The sequence below is a fragment of the Pan troglodytes genome, chromosome 12 (genome assembly GCF_028858775.2).
Source record: "Pan troglodytes isolate AG18354 chromosome 12, NHGRI_mPanTro3-v2.0_pri, whole genome shotgun sequence".
NCBI lineage: Eukaryota > Metazoa > Chordata > Mammalia > Primates > Hominidae > Pan > Pan troglodytes.
The window spans coordinates 104975910-104996933 of NC_072410.2; the positions used below are offsets into that span (position 1 = coordinate 104975910).

The 21024-nt window shown below is 43.4% G+C and overlaps 1 protein-coding gene across 7 annotated transcripts in view; it reads right to left on the reverse strand.

Annotated features, from left to right (window-relative positions):
* Nucleotides 1-20490, reverse strand: part of KCNS3 (potassium voltage-gated channel modifier subfamily S member 3) — a 55096-nt gene extending 34606 nt beyond the window's left edge. For 4 of the 7 annotated variants that reach the window (XM_001137103.7, XM_054677703.2, XM_016947701.4 and 1 more), the window contains exon 1: nt 19531-19620. The gene's annotated coding sequence lies outside the window, so the exon portion shown is untranslated. Of the gene's footprint in view, nt 1-4741; nt 5414-19530; nt 19621-20290 lie in introns of those variants that run through there. The other 3 variants (XM_001137019.6, XM_009442050.5, XM_054677702.2) reach the window with 3 other exon arrangements.
* Nucleotides 20491-21024: the final 534 nt, after the last annotated feature.

Here is a 21024-nt window from a genome sequence, read left to right on the forward strand (position 1 = left end):
ACAACTCAAAGCAATCTACAGATAGATTCAATGCTATTCCTATCAAACTATTAATGTCATTTTTAAAGAATTAGACAAAACTACTTTGAAATTCATATGGAACCAAAAAAAGAGCCTGAATAGCCAAAGCAATCTTAAGCAAAAAAGAAAAAAAAACCTAGAGGCATCACATTACTGACTTTAAGCTATACTACAAGGCTACAGTAACTAAAACAGCATGGTACTGGTATAAAAACAGACACATAGACCAATGGAAGAGAACAGAGAACCCAGAATTGAAGCCACATACCCACAACCATCTGATCTTCAACAAAGTCAACAAAAATAAGCCATAGGGAAAGGACTCCCTAATCAATAAATGGTGCTGAGATAACTGGCTAACCATATGCAGAAGAACAAATTTGAACCCCTACTTATAACCATATACAAAAATTAACTCAAGATGGATTAAAGTCTTAAATGTAAGATCTCAAACCATAAAAATCCTGGAAGAAAACCTGGGTTTTCTTTCTAGAAGTCATTTATTAAAGGAAATACCTTTCTCAACATCAGCCTTGGCAAAGAATTTGTGGCTAAGTCCTCAAAAGTAATTTTAACAAAAATAATTGACTAGTGGGACCTAATTAAACTAAGAAGATTCTGCACAGTAAAAGAAACTATCAAAGAGTAAACAGACAGCCTATAGAATGGGAGAAAAAAATTGCAAATTATGCATCTGACAGAAGACTAACATCCAGAATCTATAAGAAATTTAAATCGACAACAAAGAACAAATAACCCCATTAACAGACACTTATCAAAAGAGGACATACAAGTGGCCAACAAACATATGAAAAAATGCTCATCATCACTGATGATCAGAGAAATGCTGGCAAGGTTGCTGAGTACACACTGTTGCTGGGAATTTAAGTTAGTTCAGCCATTGTGGAAAGCAGATTGGAGATTTCTCAAAGAACTTAAAACAGAACTACCATTCAACTCAGCAGTCTCATTACTGGTATATCCAAAGAAAATAAACATTCTACCAAAAAGACGCATGCATTTGTATGTTCTTCATGGTCTAATCACAATAGCAAAGACATGGAATCAACCTAGTTGCCCATCAACAGTGGATTGGATAAAGGAAAGGTGCTACATATACACCATGGAATATTACACAACTGTAAAAAAGAACAAAATCATGTTCTTTGCAGCAACATGAATGCAGCTAAAGGCCATTATCCTAAGAGAATTAACACAGAAATAGAAAATCAAATACCACATGTTCTCACTTATGTGAGTGGGAGCTAAATATTGGGTAAAGATGGACATAAAGATGGGAACAATAAACAATGTGGACTACTGATGGGGGAGGTAGCAAGGGGGGCAAGGGTTGAAAAACTACCTATTTGGTATTATGCTCACTACCTGGGTGACTGGTTCCATCATACCCCAAACCTCAGCATCAAGCAATATACCCAGGTAAACAAACCTGCACACATACCCCCTGAATCTGAAATAAAAGTGGAAAAAATGAAAAAAAGAAAATATAGGAATAATTTATAGAGGAAGAGATCTCTTCAGAGAGCCACCATAGGAAAGAACTCACTCTAGAGGTCTCTTCCATTCTCAAGTCACTCAACTGACAGTATCAGACTGGCTGAGCCCATACCACCTGTCCACCCAGTGGCTATACTGGGGCAGGGAGAAGAAGCTGGCAGAAGGAACCTCTTGGGAGATCTTAACAGTTACTTACAAAGTCAGTATTCAACAGTGCAGTATAATTACCCAAAGGGAATTAGGGGGACCTCAGGAAGATGAAACAGACATGTGGCCAAAAATTCCACTCAATCTTCCCAGAATTCTCAATTCCAAAAAAAAAAAAAAAAGAGTCTAAGGAATTTCAGCCATCAAGGAACAAAACCAATTAACTATCTGGGTGACAGAGGCCCCTCTCCAATGCCCCCAAAGTCATACCAGTACATAAGCCAGTGACATCATTTTGCTTCTACTTGTAATGCCCTTTGCCCCTCCGTGGATGGCTAGAGGGACTTTTCTAAACTATAAGTCACAGGCCAGGCACAGTGGCTCACAACTGTAACCCCAGCACTTTAGGGGGGCTGAAGCAGAAGAATCATTGCTTGAGTCCAGGAGTTCAAGACCAGTCTGGGTAACATAGCAAGATCCCACCTCTACAAAAAAATAAAAATAAAAAATGAGTCAGATGTGGTGGTACCAGCCTATAGTCCCAGCTATTCAAGAGGCTGAGGTGGGAGGATCGCCTGAGCCCAGGAGTTGAAGGCTGTAGTGAACTATGATTGTGCCACTGCACTCCACTGGGCAACAGAGTGAGCCCATCTCTAAAAAATAAAAAGAAATAAATAAAAGAAATAAAAACATAGGTCAGAATATGCCAATACTCTATGTAAATCTTCAATAGCTTCCCAGCATCTTCAGGATGGAGTCTAAACTCTATCCTGTCTGTTTGGCCTCAGCATCCACCAATATACCTCATACCTCTGCCTTACTCCATCAAATTATTTACCATCCCCAGCTGCACCACACACTCTCCCTTCCAAACCTCGTCGAAGCTGTTCTCTCTGATTGAAGTGTCCTTTTCCCTTCTTTTCCAGTTAACTCCAGTTCTGTCTTCAAGAAATCAGTCCAAATGTCGCCTCTTCCAGGAAACTTTCTCTCAGTGTACTCCCTACCTTCCCACATACACGCACCTAATGCTACACAAGCACCTCACCTTTGTGCCTGCAGAATGGTATTTCTTGGCAATATCACTGACATATGGTGGCATCAGTGCCTGCTACACAGTAAACACGTGGGAGATGTCCAGTGAAAGTTTACTAAATGAACATTCCACTTAAAGGAAAAAACAAGGGTTTTCCTGCTCAAAATGTTGTGGAGAGGGCTGCTTGGGAGGTACCTTCTCACCATATTGGCTTTCCTAGGGACTCCAGGACATGGTGATTCAATGTCTGACTAAGCTGTTGTTTTTCTATACCCCATCTGAGCACCTGACATGTTGTAGAATTTCCAAAGGATTTTAGAAAAGTGTTTATTGCTGCTAGAAGAAAATAGAGTGGTTTTTGCCAAGCTATATAAATCTTCAGCATATTTACAGCAAAACTCTCAGAGGGCCAAGTGTCTATTGCTGTAGTATGTTGCCAGAGTGACTATTTATTTCGTGAGGTTAAAAAAAAAGTTTTACTTAACTTTTTAAAAGATATAATAAATATGATGGTTTATATAGCATCTAGACCATTCTTTGGAAGGTAGTAAAAATGTGTTTATGCTTCACAAACATCCGTATCCAGTCCCTGAAAACTATCCTGGGAGGATTTTTTAAACGCTTTGCCCAGAACTATCAATTATAACTAATCCTACACTTCATCAATATAAAAAAATTATAAAATAATGAGATCCCCAGGTAATGCAAGTCAAAAAAGTTTTAAATTTGACTTATTAAAATGAATTCTCACACCTATCCTTTCTCCAGCCCATTTTCTAAATTCACCCAGCTCTCTGAGTTTCCAAGTTCTCCATACAAGAAAGAACAAGGTAGAATTGAGCTGAGGAAGCAAAGGAGGTCTTTGGAAGAACACCCACACCCTCCAACAAGCCCAGCAGTGACGTTAGCCAGCTCAGGGCCAAGCCTCAGGAGATGGCTGTAGGCACCATCTCTGAACAGGTGCAGGCTTTCCTTCTGCCATGCAGAAAGTTCTCACTCCACAGCAAATACAAATGCACACTTGGGAAAAACAAACCCCAGGCAATCTGGAGTAAAACGTGGCTTTCTCTACCTGATGTTCACAATCAAAGTTTCTGTGAGTTTCCTACTGAAGTCAGTTTAACAAGGGAAATTTGAAATAGTTCCACACTCAATCTATTTGGTGGTATCTGAAGAAGGTCACAGTAGAATGGCCTGAACAGGGTTTGTGGAGGACTGTTATTGTCTGTTACACAAAAAAATATAATATGCTCTTTTGTGGTTTGTCTACTTACATCAAATTAGCTAAGCAGTCCACATTAGTGAGCACTGTCCCATCTAGGGTGTGTGTTTGCATGGATGGGTGTGTGGTGCAAGTGTGTGGCCCCCTTCCTAGGAGAGAAAACTCATCTCCTCCCTTCTACATCATATAGTGCTCGGGTCCTGGTACTCAAAACCATGTCACTGTGCACTCATTAGGGCTTATATCTGCTTTGGTGGGGCAGTCTGAAACCTGATCCTAGTGTCTAATGATGTCTGCATGGAAATTGTTTCTGAGTTGCTCACATAACATAAATGAAGGACTGTAAAACAGGGCTTGCTTACGTATTCTTAACTCCATTGACGTGGGTTATAGGGATGACTGGTAAAAAGCAACTAAAAGCAAATCTACTGGAATTCAGGGCCACATTAAACTGTCCATCCTGTACTCTTTACTTCAAACCCCCATACATATATATAAAAAAAAAACAACTGGCTCCTGGGATCATGGCAGAGGGGAGGAAGGACTAGATTGCAGCTCCGGCATGTGGAGGCTCGCATTGTGAATTTTAGCTTCAGATTGGCTGCAAGAACAAATCAGAAATACTGAGAGGACCACAGACCCTCTGAAGGAAGCAGACTGCTCCTGCAGGACCCAGGAGACCCGCAAATACTGTGAGTGCCCCAACTGCGGAAGTGGGAAAGGCAGACCCTCCTCCCCCAAACACACACCCCCAGTGGAGAAGCTGAAGGTCTGTTTGCAGGAGAAGTTTCCAACTTTACCTGGAGCTGAGTCAAGTTAGAGAGCCGAGCGAAATACAGAGGAAGCAGCAGAAAAGCCCTGGGAGCTCACTGGGTCCCCAAGCAGCCCATTCCTGCCTGGCACCACGGGGATCCATCATGAGGGTGGCCAGAGATGCAGGGGGTAAAATTCAACAAGGAGAAGGAATTCTCTAGGCAAACTCTGTAACAATTTGAACGGGGCGAGGTTGCGAATCCTAATCTGGCATGCAGACTTCACAGGCCAGGAAGAACTAAAGCCCTTTCTTTCTCAGCTGGGAGGCAGATGGCCTCGGGCAAGTTTTCAAGACCCTCTCACTCTCAACCTGGAAACAGACTCCTGGCTGTAGGAGGGGACACGGTGGGAGTGGGACCGGCCCTTCAGTTTGCATGGGAACTGGGTGAGGCCAGTGACTGCCAGCTTTCCCCCACTTAACTGAAAACCTGCATGACTCAGCAGAGGCAGCCATAACCCTCCTAGGTACACAACTCCAGTGACCTGGGAATCTCACCTCCATCCCCCACAGCAGCCACAGCAACACCCACCCAAGGAGAGTCTGAGCTCAGACACATGTGCCTGGCCCTACCCCCACCTGATGGTCCTTTCCTATCCACCTTGGTAATGGAAGACAAAGGGCATATAATCTTGAGAGTTCTAGGGCCCCACCCACTGCTGGTTCCTCCCCATACTAGCGCAGCTGAAAGTGCCACCTCCTGGCAGGCGGCCAACCACTAAAAAAATAGAGCATTAAACCACCAAAGCTAAGGATCCTCATGGAGTCCATTGCACCCTCCGCTACCTCCACTGCAACAGGCACTGGTATCCACGGCTGAGAGACCCATAGACAGTTCATATCACAGAACTCTGTGCAGGCAACCCCCAGGACCAGCCCAGAGCTGGGCAGACTCGCTGGGTGGCTAGACCCAGAAAAGAGACAACAATCACTGCAGTTCAGCTCACAGGAAGCCATATTCATAGGAAAAGGGGGAGAGTACTACATCAAGGGAACACCCCGTGGGACAAAAGAATCTGAACAACAGCCTTCAGCCCTAGACCTTCCCTCTGACAGAGCCTACCCAAAGGAGAAGGAACCAGAAAATCAACTCTGGTACTATAACAAAACAAGGCTCTTCAACGCCCCCAAAAAAATCACACTAGTTCACCAGCAATGGATCCAAACCAAGACAAAATTCCTGATTTACCTGAAAAAGAATTTGGGAAGTTAGTTATTAAGCTAAACAGGGAGGGACCAGAGAAAGGTGAAGCCCAATGCAAGGAGATCCAAAAAAACTATACAAGAAGTGAAGGAAGAAATATTCAAGGAAATAGATAGCTTAAAAAAAAAAACAATAAAAATTTCAGGAAACTTCAGACCCACTTTTAGAAATGTGAAATGCTCTGGAAATTGTCAGCAATAGAATTGAACAAGCAGAAGAAAGAAATTCAGAGCTCGAAGACAAGGTCTTCGAATTAACCCAATCCAACAAAGACAAAGAAAAAAGAATAAGAAAATGTGAACAAAGCCTCTAAGAAGTATGGGATTATGTTACATGACCAAACCTAAGAATAATCAATGTTCCTGAGGACGAAGAGAATTCTAAAAGCTTGGAAAACATATTTGGGGGAACAATAGAGGAAAACTTCCCCAGCCATGCTAGAGACCTAGACATCCAAATCCAAGAAGCACAAAGAACACCTGGAAAATTCATCATAAAAAGATCTTCACCTAGGTACACTGTCAACAGGTTACCCAAAGCCGAGACAAAGGAAATAATTTTAAGAGCTGTGAGACAGAAGCACCAGGTAACCTATACAAGAAAATCTATCAGATTAACAGCAGATTTCTCAGCAGAAACCCTGCAAGCTAAAAGGGACTAGGGCCATATCCTCAGTCTCCTCAAACAAAACAATTATCAGCCAAGAATTTTGTATCCAGCAAAACTAAGCATCATATATAAAGAAAAGATAGTCTTTTTGAGACAAACAAATGCTGAGAGAATTCACCATTACCAAGCCACCATTATAAGAACTGCTAAAAGGAGCTCTAAATCTTGAAACAAATCCTGGAAACACATCAAAACAGAACCTCTTTAAAGCAAAAATCACACGGGACCTGCAAAACAAAAATACAAGTTAAAAAGCAAAAACAAACAAACAACAAAAAAAAACTACACAGGCAACAAAGAGCACGATGAATGCAATGGTACCTCACATTTCAATACTAACATTGAATGTAAATGACCTAAATGCTCCACTTAAAAGATACAGAACTGCAGACTGAATAAGAATTCACCAACTATCTGCTGCTTTCAGGAGACTCACCTAACACATAAGGAATCACAGAAACTTAAAGTAAAGGGGTGGAAAAAGACATTTCATGCAAATGGACACCAAAAGTGAGCAGGGGTAGCTATTCTTCTATCAGACAAAACAAACTTTAAAGTAACAGCAGTTAAAAGAGACAAAGAGGGACATTATAAAAGGCCTTGCCCCACAGGAAAATATCACAATCCTAAACATATATGCACCTAACACTGAAGCGCCCAAATTTATAAAACAATTACTAACAGATCTAAGAAGTGAGCTAGACAGCAACAATATCAGGGGACTTCGATACTCTACTGACAACACTAGACAGGTCATCAAGACAGAAAGTCAACAAAGAAACAACGGATTTAAACTATACCTTGGAACAAATGGACTTAACAGATATATACAGAACATTTCATCCAACAACCACAGAATACACATTCTATTCAATGCATGGAACTTTCTCCAAGATAGACCATATGATGGGCCATAAAATGAGCCTCAATAAGTTTAAGAAAATTAAAATTATGTGAAGCACTCTCTCAAACCACAGTGGAATTAAACTGGAAATCAACTCCAAAAGGAAACTTCAAAACCATGCAAATACATGGAAATTAAATAACCTGCTCCTAAATGAGCATTGGGTCAAAAATGAAATCAAGATGGAAATTTAAAAATTCTTCAAACTGAATGACAATGATGACACAAACTATCAAAACCTCTGGGATACAGCAAAGGCAGTGTTAAGAGGAAAGTTCATAGCCCTAAGTGCCTACCTCAAAAAGTCTGAAAGAGCACAAACAGACAATTTAAGTCACACCTCAAAGAACTAGAGAATCTAGAACAAACCAAACCCAACCCCCACAGAAGAAAGGAAATAACCAAGATCAGAGTAGAACTAAATGAAATTGAAACAAACAAACAAAAAAAATACAAAAGATAAATGAAACAAAAAGCTGGTTCTTTGAAAAGATAAATAAAATTGATAGACCATTAGCAAGATTAACCTAGAAAAGAAGAGAGAAAATCCAAATAACCTCACTAAGAAATGAAGCAGGAAATATTACAACTGACACCACTGAAATACAAAAGATCATTCAGGGCTACTATGAACACCTTTACTCACATAAACTAGAAGACATAGAAGAGATGGATAAATTCCTGGAAAAATACAACCTTCCTAGCTTAAATCAGGAAGAATTAGCTACCCTGAACAGACTAATAACAAGCAGTGAGATTGAAATGGTAATTTTTACATTGCCAAAAAAAAAAGTCCAGGACCAGATGGATTCACAGCAGAATTCTACCAGACATTCAAAGAAGAATTGACACCAATCCTTTTGACACTATTCCACAAGATAGAGAAAGAAGGAATCCTCCCTAATTCATTCTATGAAGCAAGGATCACCCTAATACCAAAACCAGGAAAGGATATAACCAAAAAAGAAAACTACAGACCGATATCCTTGAAGAACACAGATGCTAAAATCCTTAACAAAATACAGCTACCTGAATCCAACAACATATCAAAAAGATAATCCACCATGATCAACTGGGTTTCATACCAGGGATGCCAGGATGGTTTAACATATGCAAGTCAATACATGAGATACACCACATAAACAGAATTAAAAAACAAAAATCACATGATCATCTCAATAGATGCAGAAAAAGCATTAGACAAAATCCAGCATCGTTTATGATTAAAACTCTCAGCAAAATCGGCATACAAGGGACATACCTTAAGGTAATAAAAGCCATCTATGACAAACCCACAGCCAACATAATACTGAATGGGGAAAAGTTGAAAGTATTCTCTCTGAGAACGGGAACAAGACAAGGATGCCCACTCACACCACTCCTCTTCAACATAGTAGTGGAAGTCCTAGCCAGAGCAATCAGACAAGAGAAGGAAATAAAGGGCATCCAAATTGCTAAGAAAGAAGTCAAACTGTCACTGTTTGCTGGTGATATGATCGTTTACCTTGAAAATTCTAAGGACTCCTCCAGAAAGCTCCTAGAGCTGATAAAAGAATTCAGCAAAGTTTCTGGATACAAGATTAATGTACACAAATCAGTAGCTCTTCTATACACCAACAGCGGCCAAGCGGAGAATCAAATCAAGAACTCGACCCCTTTTACAATAGCTGCAAAAAAAATAAAATACTTAGGAATATACCTAACAAAGGAGTCAAAAGACTTCTACAAGGAAAACTACAAAACACTGCTAAAAGGAATCATAGACAAGACAAACAAATGGAAACACATCCCATGCTCATGGATGGGTAGAATCAACATTGTGAAAATGACCATACTGCCAAAGGCAATCTACAAATTCAATGTAATCCCCATCAAAATACCACCATCATTCTTCACAGACTTAGAAAAAACAATTCTAAAATCCATATGGAACCAAAAAAGAGCCCATATAACCAAAGCAAGACTAAGCAAAAAGAACAAATCTGGAGGCATCACACTACCTGATTTCAAACTATACTATAAGGCCATAGTCACCAAACAGCATGGTACCAGTATAAAAACAGGCACATAGACCAATGGAACAGAATAGAGAACCCAGAAATAAACCCAAATACTTACAGCCAACTCATCTTTAACAAAGCAAACAAAAACATAAAGTGGGGAAAGAACACCCTTTTCTTTATATATATATATATATATATATATATATATACATATTTTTTTATTATACTTTAAGTTCTAGGGTACATGTGCACAACATGCAGGTTTGTTACATATGTATACATGTGCCATGTTGGTGTGCTGTACCCATTAACTCATCATTTACATTAGGTATATCTCCTAATGCTATCCCTCCCCCATCCCCCGACTCCACACCCTTTTCAATAAATGGTGCTGGGATAATTGGCTAGCCACCTGTAGGAGAATGAAATTGGATCCTCATCTCTCATCTTATACGAAAATCAACAAGATGGATTAAGGACTTAAACCTAAGACCTAAAATTATAAAAATTCTAGAAGATAGCATTGGAACAATAACAAAAATTCTAGAAGATAACAATGGAAAAACCCTTCTAGATATTGGCTTAGGCAAGGATTTCATGACCAAGAACCCAAAAGCAAATGCAATAAAAACAAAGATAAATAGCTGGGACCTAATTAAACTAAAGAGCTTTCACATGGCAAAAGGAACAGTCAGCAGAGTAAACAGACAAACCACAGAGTGGGAGAAAATCTTCACAATCTATATATCTGACAAAGGACTAATATCCAGAATCTACGACAAAAACAAACTCAAACAAATCAGCACGAAAAAAACAAAAAATCTCATCAAAAAGTGGGCTAAGGATATAAATAGACAATTCTCAAAAGAAGATATACAAATGGCCAACAAACATATGAAAAAATGCTCAACATCGCTAATGATCAGGGAAATGCAAATCAAAACCACAATGTGATACCACTTTACTCCTGCAAGAATGGCCATAATCAAAAAATCAAAAAACAGTAGATGTTGGAGTGGATGCGGTGAACAGGGGACACTTCTACACTGCTGTTGGGAATGTAAACTAGTACAACCACTATGGTAAACAGTGTGGAGATTCCTTAAAAAACTAAAAGTAGAACTACCATTTGATCCAGCAATCTCACTACTGGGTATCCACCCAGAGGAAAAGAAGTCGTTATTCGAAAAAGATACTTGCACACATGTTTATAGCAGCACAATTCACAATTGCGAAATCGTGGAACCAACCCAAATGCCCATCAATCAATGAGTGGATAAAGAAACTGTGATATATATATAGATAAAGAGATAGATAGATAGATAGATAGATAGACAGATAGATCGATCATATGATAGAATACAACGCAGCCATAAAAAGGAATGAATTAACAGTATTTAAAGTGACCTGAATGAGATTGGAGACTATTAGTCTAAGTGAAGTAACTCAGGAATGGAAAAATCAAACATCGTATGTTCTCACTGATATGTGGGAGCTAAGCTATGAGGATGCAAAGGCATAAGAATGATACAATGGACTTTGGGGACTCAGGGGGAAGAGTGGGAGCGGGGGGAGGGATTAAAAGAGTACAAATATTGTGCAGTGTATACTGTTCAGGTGATATGTGCACCAAAATCTCACGAATCACCACTAAAGAACTTACTCATGTAACCAAATACCACCTGTACCCAAATAACTTATGGAAAAATAAAAACAATAATAATAATAGAAGAGAAACAATAATAAAATAAAAATTACATGAGAAAGCAACGTGTGCTGCTTTAAGTCTAGAGAGGCTGGAAGAAGAAAATTCGGTTCTCATCACCAAAAAGATGCACCATGCTGACATTCAATTTCTAATTACATCAACAAGTCTGGGGAACCTGCTTAAAAAACAAAGTTCTCAGGTTTTGCATAAACTTTCACAAGACTCCTATGCTCACATCTCAAAAGAGCCTACTTTGTAGGAATTGTGATTTAAGGGGAAGATGAGAGGGCATGGGGACCCTGATACCTTTTTACACTGTGGCAAAGGTGGGTGGGTGGGTGGGTGGATGGATGGATGGATGGATGGACATTTAAATGGGTGGTGGAAGAATGGGATGGATGGATGGATGGATGGATGGATGGATGGACGGATGGATGGATGGGGACACACAGATGAACACTGCCATACATGGTACTTTCCTTTCTTTTTACCCTTTTATCCCAGAGGAGACAAGCTCTGTCATGGAAGCTCAAGCCTGAGCCTCAGGGCTGAATCTCATCTTCGTAACATCTGAGCACCAAGGGAAGACTGGGGTCTTACATCAGTGGCCTCACGAAGGTACCATACTTAGAAAACTCAGATCTTAAAAACCCACACACAAAAAATACTGCCAAGAAGTGTTTTGTCTGAACTCAAAGACAAGAATAATGAAATGCCTTTGCTACAACATCTCCACTCAATCCAAATCTACAAACAATAGTATTCAACCATGAAGTTCTCCCATCTCTTTGGCCAGTTACATTTTTATCTCAAGTAAATCATAGGAAATGCTTTTCGGTTCACCATGGCATGTCCATCAGGACTTAGGAAAGCCAATCCAGTGCACAGCAGAATAAAAGTAAAAAATATATAAGCATGTTGAAGCCCCAAATTTAGTCTGCTGGCATTCTTTTATCTCTATACACTAATTATTTGTCAGGATTTAAGCCAGCATTCCTAAAGTCCAGAGGCAGCAAATGACTTGACTGATTTTTGGAATAACTTTCCGTTCTATGGCCCTGTTTGTTTGTTTGTGTTTGTTTGTTTTTTTGACACAGAGTCTCACTCTGTCGCCCAGGCTCTATGGCCCTATTTATACTCTCATTCCCTACAACTACAAATTGATCACTGGATACTCTATCCTTCTTTAATGCCCCATCAGGTTATCTGTGACGGTCATTATTGATGTTTAGGCCAGTATATTCTGTTAAATGTGATGTGCTGGCTAATTTTATGTGTTAACTTGGCTGGGTCACAGGGTGCCCAGACATTTGGTCAAACATTATTCTCAGTGTTTCTGTGAGGGTATTTTGGAAGAGACTGGCATATAAATTGGTAGACTTTGAGTAAAGCAGACTGCCCTCTATAATGCTGGTGGGCTTCATTAAATCAGCTGAAAGCCTGAACAGAACAAAAAGCCTGGCCTCCCTCAAACAGGAAAGAATTTTCTAGCAACCTGCCTTTGGACTTCATTATAACATCAGCTCTTCCAGGCTGTATAGCAACTGCCTCCAAACTTGAAGTGGAGTGTTGGCTCTCCTGGGTTTCCAGCCTGCTGGCCCATCCTGCAAATTTTGGACTTGCCAGTCTCCATAATTGCGTGAACCAATTTCTTATAATAAATCTCTTTCTACACATATGCACAGCCTATTGGTTCTGTTTGTCTAGAAAACCCTAACACAAATGGGTTCTCAGAAAACAGACCAGATGTACCTCTCTTATCATCTTTTTAACAGATATCCATGCATACAGAGGAAGTGTCTCATGCAATGAAGAAGACCAGGTAAGGAGGAGTCCCACTGAAACACAAAAAGTGGCTCATAACCATGCCCAGGACTCTCCATCAGTCCTTATCCCATCTACATTGGAAGGGTTACTGTCTCCTCACCACTAGACTTTATTATTAGTGTCTCTCCATTTAAGCTAATTTGAAAGCAGCTTATCCATGATCAACAATGAGCAAATGCTTAGAATCCTACCACAAATGTTCCTACATCCCCATTCATAGTTCTGCTAATTCAATTTATAAAAAATAACCCACATTAACACATATAAATAATGCTATTAAAGAACATTGCAGGAAGACTGCATTTTTAAAAAAATTATAAAATCACCAGGCAGTGAGAAAAAAAAAAAAAAAACAGGGAAGGACAAGCAATATGCTCAGTTACCCAGATTTGGCGACAGAACCAAAGCTAGGATTCAAATGTCTAATCTTCTAGAAGTACTCAAAGTGATATGCTTAAAGTTACCTAGATTTTGAGATAAAGCCAGAGATAGGATTCAAATGTCTAATCTTCTAGAAGTGCTATAACTCTACACACAGAGGTATATATCTGTTAATTTACCAAAGAGCTGGACTCACATCCCTAACCTCAGCCAAGGATGCCTTCCACATAGACACAAACCTGCCCCTACACCCATCCTGTCTCTCTGCTCCCTTTCACAACAAAGCTTCATGTGTATGGTCTGCACTTCCTCACCTCCATTCATCTTTCAACCCAGGCCAATCTCACTTTAGGTTCCACTTCTGCAACACACAACACACCTCCAAACGAGGCTTCTGCTTCCCATGCTTGTACCTCTTCAGTCTATTCTTCTGTCTGTTCTTCACAGCCTTCCCAGGCAATCTTGTATAAATTTAAATTGGCTTGTGACACTCACCTTCTGCAAATCCATTTTTCACAGCCCTCAGAATAAACCATAAGACCTTGAACTTGACCTAAAGGGCACAGCTTGATCTGACCCCAGCCCTCTTCTTTATATATATATATATATATATATATATATATTTTTTTTTTTAAATTATACTTTAAGTTCTAGGGTACATGTGCACAACGTGCAGGTTTGTTACATATGTATACATGTGCCATGTTGGTGTGCTGCACCCATTAACTCGTCATTTACATTAGGTATATCTCCTAATGCTATCCCTCCCACCTCCCCCCACCCCACAACAGGCCCTGGTGTGTGATGTTCCCCTTCCTGTGTCCAAGTGTTCTCATTGTTCAATTCCCACCTATGAGTGAGAACATGCAGTGTTTGGTTTTTTGTCCTTGCGATAGTTTGCTAAGAATGATGGTTTCCAGCTTCATATATGTCCCTACAAAGGACATAAACTCATCCTTTTTTATGGCTGCATAGTATTCCATGGTGTACACGTGCCACATTTTCTTAATCCAGTCTATCATTGTTGGACATTTGGGTTGTTTCCAAGTCTTTGCTATTGTGAATAGTGCCGCAATAAACATACGTGTGCATGTGTCTTTATAGCAGCATGATTTATAATCCTTTGGGTATATACCCAGTAATGGGATGACCCCAGCCCTCTTCTACAACCTCCTCCACCCCTGTTCCCACCCTTGTTCTCTTGAAGTTCCTGCATAGAACAAAAAGAGGCTCAATGCTCATTCCTGCCTTAGAATCCTCAACCTGGAATTCTCTTTCTCCCACTCTTCACTTAATGGACTCCTTTTATCACTCAAAATGAAATGTCTCTTCCTCAGAAAGGTCTTCTCTGACCCTCTCATCTAAACTAGTGCCTCCCTACCCTTGTTACTCTCTCCCATGAAGTCCTTTAGAGCACTTACCACTACTTAAATTTTGCATTGGTTTGTTTAATGCCTGTCTCCCTCCCACTTCTCACCCCACCCCACCCCACCCCACCCCAACCCCCCCGCCGTTTCCTTTACCACAGTATACCCAGCACCTAGCATAGTACATAACATCATGTAAGTACTCAAATACTTGTTGAATGAATGTATGCACGGATTTGAATATATAATGAGAATACATATATGTGACTATATAAGTTAATCATTATGTCACCTTTGGTGAGCATCTGGTAAGTCCTCGGATGGCTGATTAGTAGAATACTCCGCAAGATACTTCATTCATTTGGCACTTCACCAAACTCACTGAGGCTGGCTGCTGCCAACATTAACTGCTTAACTGTAACATTATTGGCTAAAAGCAGATCTTATGCCTTTATCGTTCAATACTTGTGCAACTGAAGACAATATTTATACAGTATCTCCTCAAAGCAAATCGTAGTGCAAGGCTGTGCAGGATTCCAAAGAGAATGAGACCTCTTGCCCACAAGAAAAATACCACAACCTAGTCTAGTAACTATTTTAGCTTATTAAAGAGTTTACTTTTATAATGTGTAGATTTTGATCCTCTTAACAACTGTGAAAAAAAGTATAATGTGCAGATATGCTAAAAAGTTTCAAAAGATGATCTAGAGAAATGATAAAGAAAAACAGGGAGGAAAATTCTAAATCAGTTCCTACATTTTGTTGTACATTTTAAGCCTTGTTATTATGTTCATGATAATTGAGTATTCACTCGAGGCTTCACAAAACAGCAGGCCCCTGAAACAATAAAACAACAACACTCTTCTCCTCTTTCTCCTCCTCCCCAGCTTGTACTTACTCCCCATCCCCTGCCTCCACTAAGCACCCACAGTAGTCAAGACCAGCAAGCAAAGGTCAGGTCCAGGATGAAATTCAAACTCAGTTCCCCACTCCCCAAGGACTCTCGATAGCTCACTGCCCTCCTGTTCTGCTCTCTAGCTCCAGAGAGAAGTGAGGCAGAAAGATGCTGGACTTGAAGTCAGAAGACCCCTGACTGTGTCCAAGTTCAAGGCTCACTTTGCCTTAATTTCTTCATCAGCAATATGGGCTTCCTAACTTCTGCCCCACCTATAGCTTATAACTCTCAGTTGCTCTGAGGACTGGAATGAGATATCCCATGTGAAAGTTCCTACAAACCACAATAGGTTATACAAATGTGACCGAGTCATTGTGATTTTTATCAGGACTTAAACATTTAGCATCCTGTATTGTTCTATCTTGTCTCACTGATCTGGAGTCTCCAGATCCACTATAAGTTCAAGCTCAGAGACCATGTCATAGATTCTGCCTACCTTCATTGCCTGTAGTACTGGGCACTTAGCACCCATACAATAAGCACTCGTGAATTGGTCACTGGTTGATTTACTTGACAAATTTGAGTCAGAGTACAAAGTGTTCTGTGGTTTTTCTGAATTTCTTATATTGATAAACACATTTTCTGAAACTCACCATAATGTTTCCCTGGCCCATGATCTTTATGGTTTATCTTCCTTTTTTCCTAACCAGCTGGGCAGAATTTCACCGAAAAGCAGACTATTTTGTCAAAGGCAAAAATAATATTTTGCTAATGCAGTCTTTGAGGTTCCTTTTAAGGCTGAGACATGGGACCCAAAAGTCACTTGGTAACAGTAAGCGCCCTCTGTCACTGTTCAACAAACGTAGTCCGAGATCCCCCTAAGCACAGGGAACAGTGTTGGAACTGTAGGAATAAATGAGGAAGACTGAATCTCACAGTGGCTCTGCAGTCAGACTGCAAGGGATAGAATCCTAGCTTCACCTTTTCCAGGCTGGGTGACCTTGTACAAGTTACTCAGTTTGTCTCTCTTTCCTCCTGTAAAATACGGTAATAATAGAACCTACCATCCTAAGATTGTCATCAGGATGAAGTGAGTTCATACATGTAAAAGCTTTTAGCTTTTAGTGCCTAGTACAGCGTAACAATAAATACTAGAGATCTAGATCAGTGCAGCTAAACAGACCAAGACCCAGGTTAGCAAAATGACATGTCAAATCAAGGAGCCATAAAGAAATAGATATCACAGCTGGAAACTGGGTCCCCACATCCTATTCTCTTCTCTATGATGTTTCTTTGTGGGTATTTCACACAGGTGGCACTCTGGAAGATTCACTTTCCTGACACCTGATAAGCAGATAAACACACCCACCTTCTCTGCTTCAACATACCCTGCAGAGCCGTCCTTCCTCCTAGTGAGACCTCAGGCCCACCATTTCCCACTGGCCTCCCATCTGACTAAACATGCACCTGGGGGGTTCCATCTACTGCTGGCTCCCACAGCAATACTGCAGTGAAGAAAGCAAGCATCACATCCTCATGTAGTTGTTATGAGAATTAAATGAGATAATGCCTGGAAAAGTGCCTAGCAGAGTATCTGATATATAGTATGCAGCTAATAAATGTTATCTATTAAAAAATAGAAGGAAAAGGAGGAGGAAAATCCTGTGGTGCCTACTCTCTCAAAGCTGACACACATTCCAACGGCAAATGCCAGACACAGGGCAGATTGAGATGGGTGGTAGAACAGAGGGATGCACGTCTGTGAAGAATTACAGTGAAGGGCAAAACCTACTGAAGACAGGAGGGAGCTGCAGTTCCCGCTCTCCCCCTTCCTTCTTAAAAGAAGATGATGATACTCAGTTGGTGCTTTGCTGGCAAACTCAAGCTCCAGAGCTTTGGATTTTTAATATTATAATATTTCAGAACAGAACAAAGACTGCTTCTGACCTCCCAATTTGCCCTCATACACTTGACCAGCAAAACCTTAGCGTAGCTGCATTCATCAATGGCTCTATTCAGGTAATTATGGCTCAGACAAAAGATTCAATTAATACTGATCCCGCAAGTCTCCTTAGTATATTCACAACATGCTTTGGATTCAGAGTTCTATGGCACCTTCATATGACCTTCTCTGGATCCCAATATTGACAATTCCTAGTTCAGAAACGACAAACATAATATTAGAACAAGAGAAGAAGGGAAGCTGGTGAGAAAGAAAGAACAGACTAGACTGGGTGCAGAAATTATATCATCCATTTGCTGTCTGTCCCCGAGTGCATCCTGGGGCCTGGCCCATGGCGGGCTGGTTGGAAATGCATACTGAACGAGTCAATCTCCTCAAGAAGGTCACCACCCAGGTAAGAAGTGGAGCCTGCACATTACACCAAGTTCAGCTAGAGAATCAAAGCCACCTCTTCGGCTCCAGATATGCAGGGAAGACAAAGCACGAGGGCATATGCCTTCAGCAAAGAGATAGGTGCGTGCTTCCCGTTTACCTGGGCAGGTATTTGCAAATAGTCTAAGAAGGGGGGCAACTAGGAGTGACTTACACAGTTCTAAGTGAATGGTTACGCAAATCGCTTGAGCAAATACAGGGAAAGAAACAGGAAAGGCTTCTGAACTGTTTGTCCTCATCTGCTCCAGTATTTTCAGAGGGTAGGGTGAAACACAAAAAACCCGAAGGCTCCGGGCCAACCACAAAGCTACTCTCCGGCAGGAACGTAAGGAACACCTACCGCCCCTCCCCCCACTTCGCGCCTTGGCACCAAACCAGGGCCCCTGGGTCATTTTGGCAGGTGGAGGTAGCTCTTTGCTGTCCTCTGCCCCTGCTGAGGGCCACCCGAGTGAAGCTTTCGGCTTGGTCTCCCCAGACAAAACCGGGGGGAGACATCAAGAATGCAAAAGGTGCTCCTTTCTCCAAATGAACGAGAAGGGACAGAGCGGGGTTGGGGGTGCAGGACAAGCCCTGCAATGCGAAAGGCGCCCAGCCAGGCTCGCCGCGGCCCCTGCCGGCAAGACTGGCTCGCTTGCTAGCCAAGGTGCCTCAGGAGGTCGGGCAGCCACCCAGAAGGGCGCGAAAAAAAAAAGAGGAGTTCCTGACCCCGGGGTGACCCTTCCCCACCACTGCCACTGATCCAAACGCAGAGTCCGCAAGTGACTCCACACCTGCGCTGCAAGCCCCACGCCGTCCCCACCCAGGGCGCAGCGCTGCACAAGAGCAAGGGCCCTGGGTTCGCTCTTCCCTGCAACTGTCGCGGGGCGCCTAGCACAGCTGCAGGGCAAAGGGGAGGGGAGGAATGACAAAGAAGGCGGAGCAGACGGCCCGGGAAGCATTTACAAGCGCCAGGAAAGCGCCTCCTCTCGAGGAAGGGAAGGAACGGCTTCCCGGCCAAGGAAACGCCCCGGGGATGCCCCTACGCGTGGTGCCGCCTTTCTCCGGCTCATCGATTCTCCCGCCTCCAGGTGGTCCTCCCCCTGACCATAGCCCACCCCACTCCCCGAAAGCTGATCCTAAATACCTTCCCCGAGGCTTTCAAAGCAACCCAGCCACCGCTTCAGCAGCCCGCAGTTCACGCAACAGGCGGAGCCTTAGGGCTCCAGCGACGGCGGGCTCTGGGGACCAGAGGATGCGGGCGCCGCGGGCCAGGCGCCCAGAAGGACGGAAAGTGCTCTGCGGCCGTACACCCTCGGGGTCGTGCACCCGCGACCTGGACCACAGGGGACTGGGGCAGCAAAAGGTGGGGGAAGGCGCGGTAAAGTTGCAGGGTCGCCCGGAGAAGTCTCCGGAGAGCGCAGGGAGGTGGGGACGCCAGCCAGGTACCTGCAGGAGTCCGGACGCATCCAGCTAGCTCCGCTCTGCGACGCCGCCTGCCCGCGCTGCAGGGATCAGGCCTCGCGGCGCGGCCCCGCGCCTGCCGCCGCGGCGGCGAGGAGAGCGGGGTGGCCCGCGTCGGCCGGTCTGTCCGTCGGTCCCGCCCCGCTGGAGCGAGGCTCCCGGGAGCTGCGGGCGGGGCGGGGCCGGACGGGACGGGGCGGGGCCCGCCGCTCGGCCGCCGCCCCATTGGTCGCAGCTCCGCCAGCCCCTCGCTTCGGGCCCGCAGCCGGGCGCCCCGGGCCGAGGGCACGGGCGGCTGAGGACTGCGGGGCTCCGACCGCGAGACGGGCGGACAGACCGATAGACCTAGACGCTGCCCTGCCGGCCGCGCGCCCCCGCCCAGGCCCAAGTGCAGAGTCACCCCGGAGCGGCCAGCGCTGTCCGGGTGGGACCAGGAGCGCGCCCCGCGCCTCCCACCTGCGCGCCCTCCTGGGCCGGAAGCGCCGTGGCCCTGCGGGAAAAAGATGACCTCCCCCGCGGCCCGGGCGGCTGGGGCAACCGCCTTTCTAAAGTCGCGGCCCAAGCGACACTTTGCTAATTTGCCTGGATTTCCTCAGGAAATCGCGAGGCCCAAACTTGTTTTAAAACAAAGTGCGAAGGAGAGTACATATAGCTCCAGTTCCTGCCAATGTTTGCCACCGGTCCCGCTGCCTGAAGACTCAGGCACAGTGCAGAACAAGATGCTTTGTCTCATTCCTCCACTCACCGAGTCAGAAGAGGTGCTTGGGCATTTGCACCAAGCAGATGCGCCTCATATGTAGAAGAGGAACCAGTCGGGTCCCCTTTCGGAAGGACGAATGGAAGAGGAAGTCAGGGGACGATGCCTTCAGCCGACGTTGAGAAACAAACCAGGACCTCGGCGAGGACAGCGTGTGGTCCAGAAGGCATCGCTGGCCTCGCTGCACTGAGCGAGAGCGCTCAGTTAACAGCCAGGAGGAGAAATGGGACGCTTCGGAACCCACCCCCGCGCTCCCCCTCCCGCCCCCAAACTGCAGATTTTTAAGTTGTGCAGACGTGGAACAATTCCTCGGAGCCAGCTGCTCCAAGCTAAGGCGCCCAGTGTTCCCTGGGTTCCTACCCGCAGCATACGCCCTGCCAGCTGCCCCCAAGCCAGCACTCGCTGACCACTCACCTCAGGCAAGCACCTAGGAAGACGACGCAGATTCAAGCTCCAGACCTTGAGCCAAGCGCTGGGGAGGGAATGGGGGCAAAGAGATGGTGGAAAACACTTTCCTGAACTTACTGAATACCCTATGTTATCTGTGGGTTTTCTAATTGTTCTTTGCTTAATGAAAAACCCACGCTGGAAATCCGAAAAAGGCAGTAATCCTCACAGTATCTTGTGGGCTTCAAAGAGGAGGTTTTCCCCTTAAAGGGAGTTTTGGTCCAGAGGAGAGGCTAACAGCAGGCAGGAAGGGCAGAGGAAAAGCTAAAGCCTAA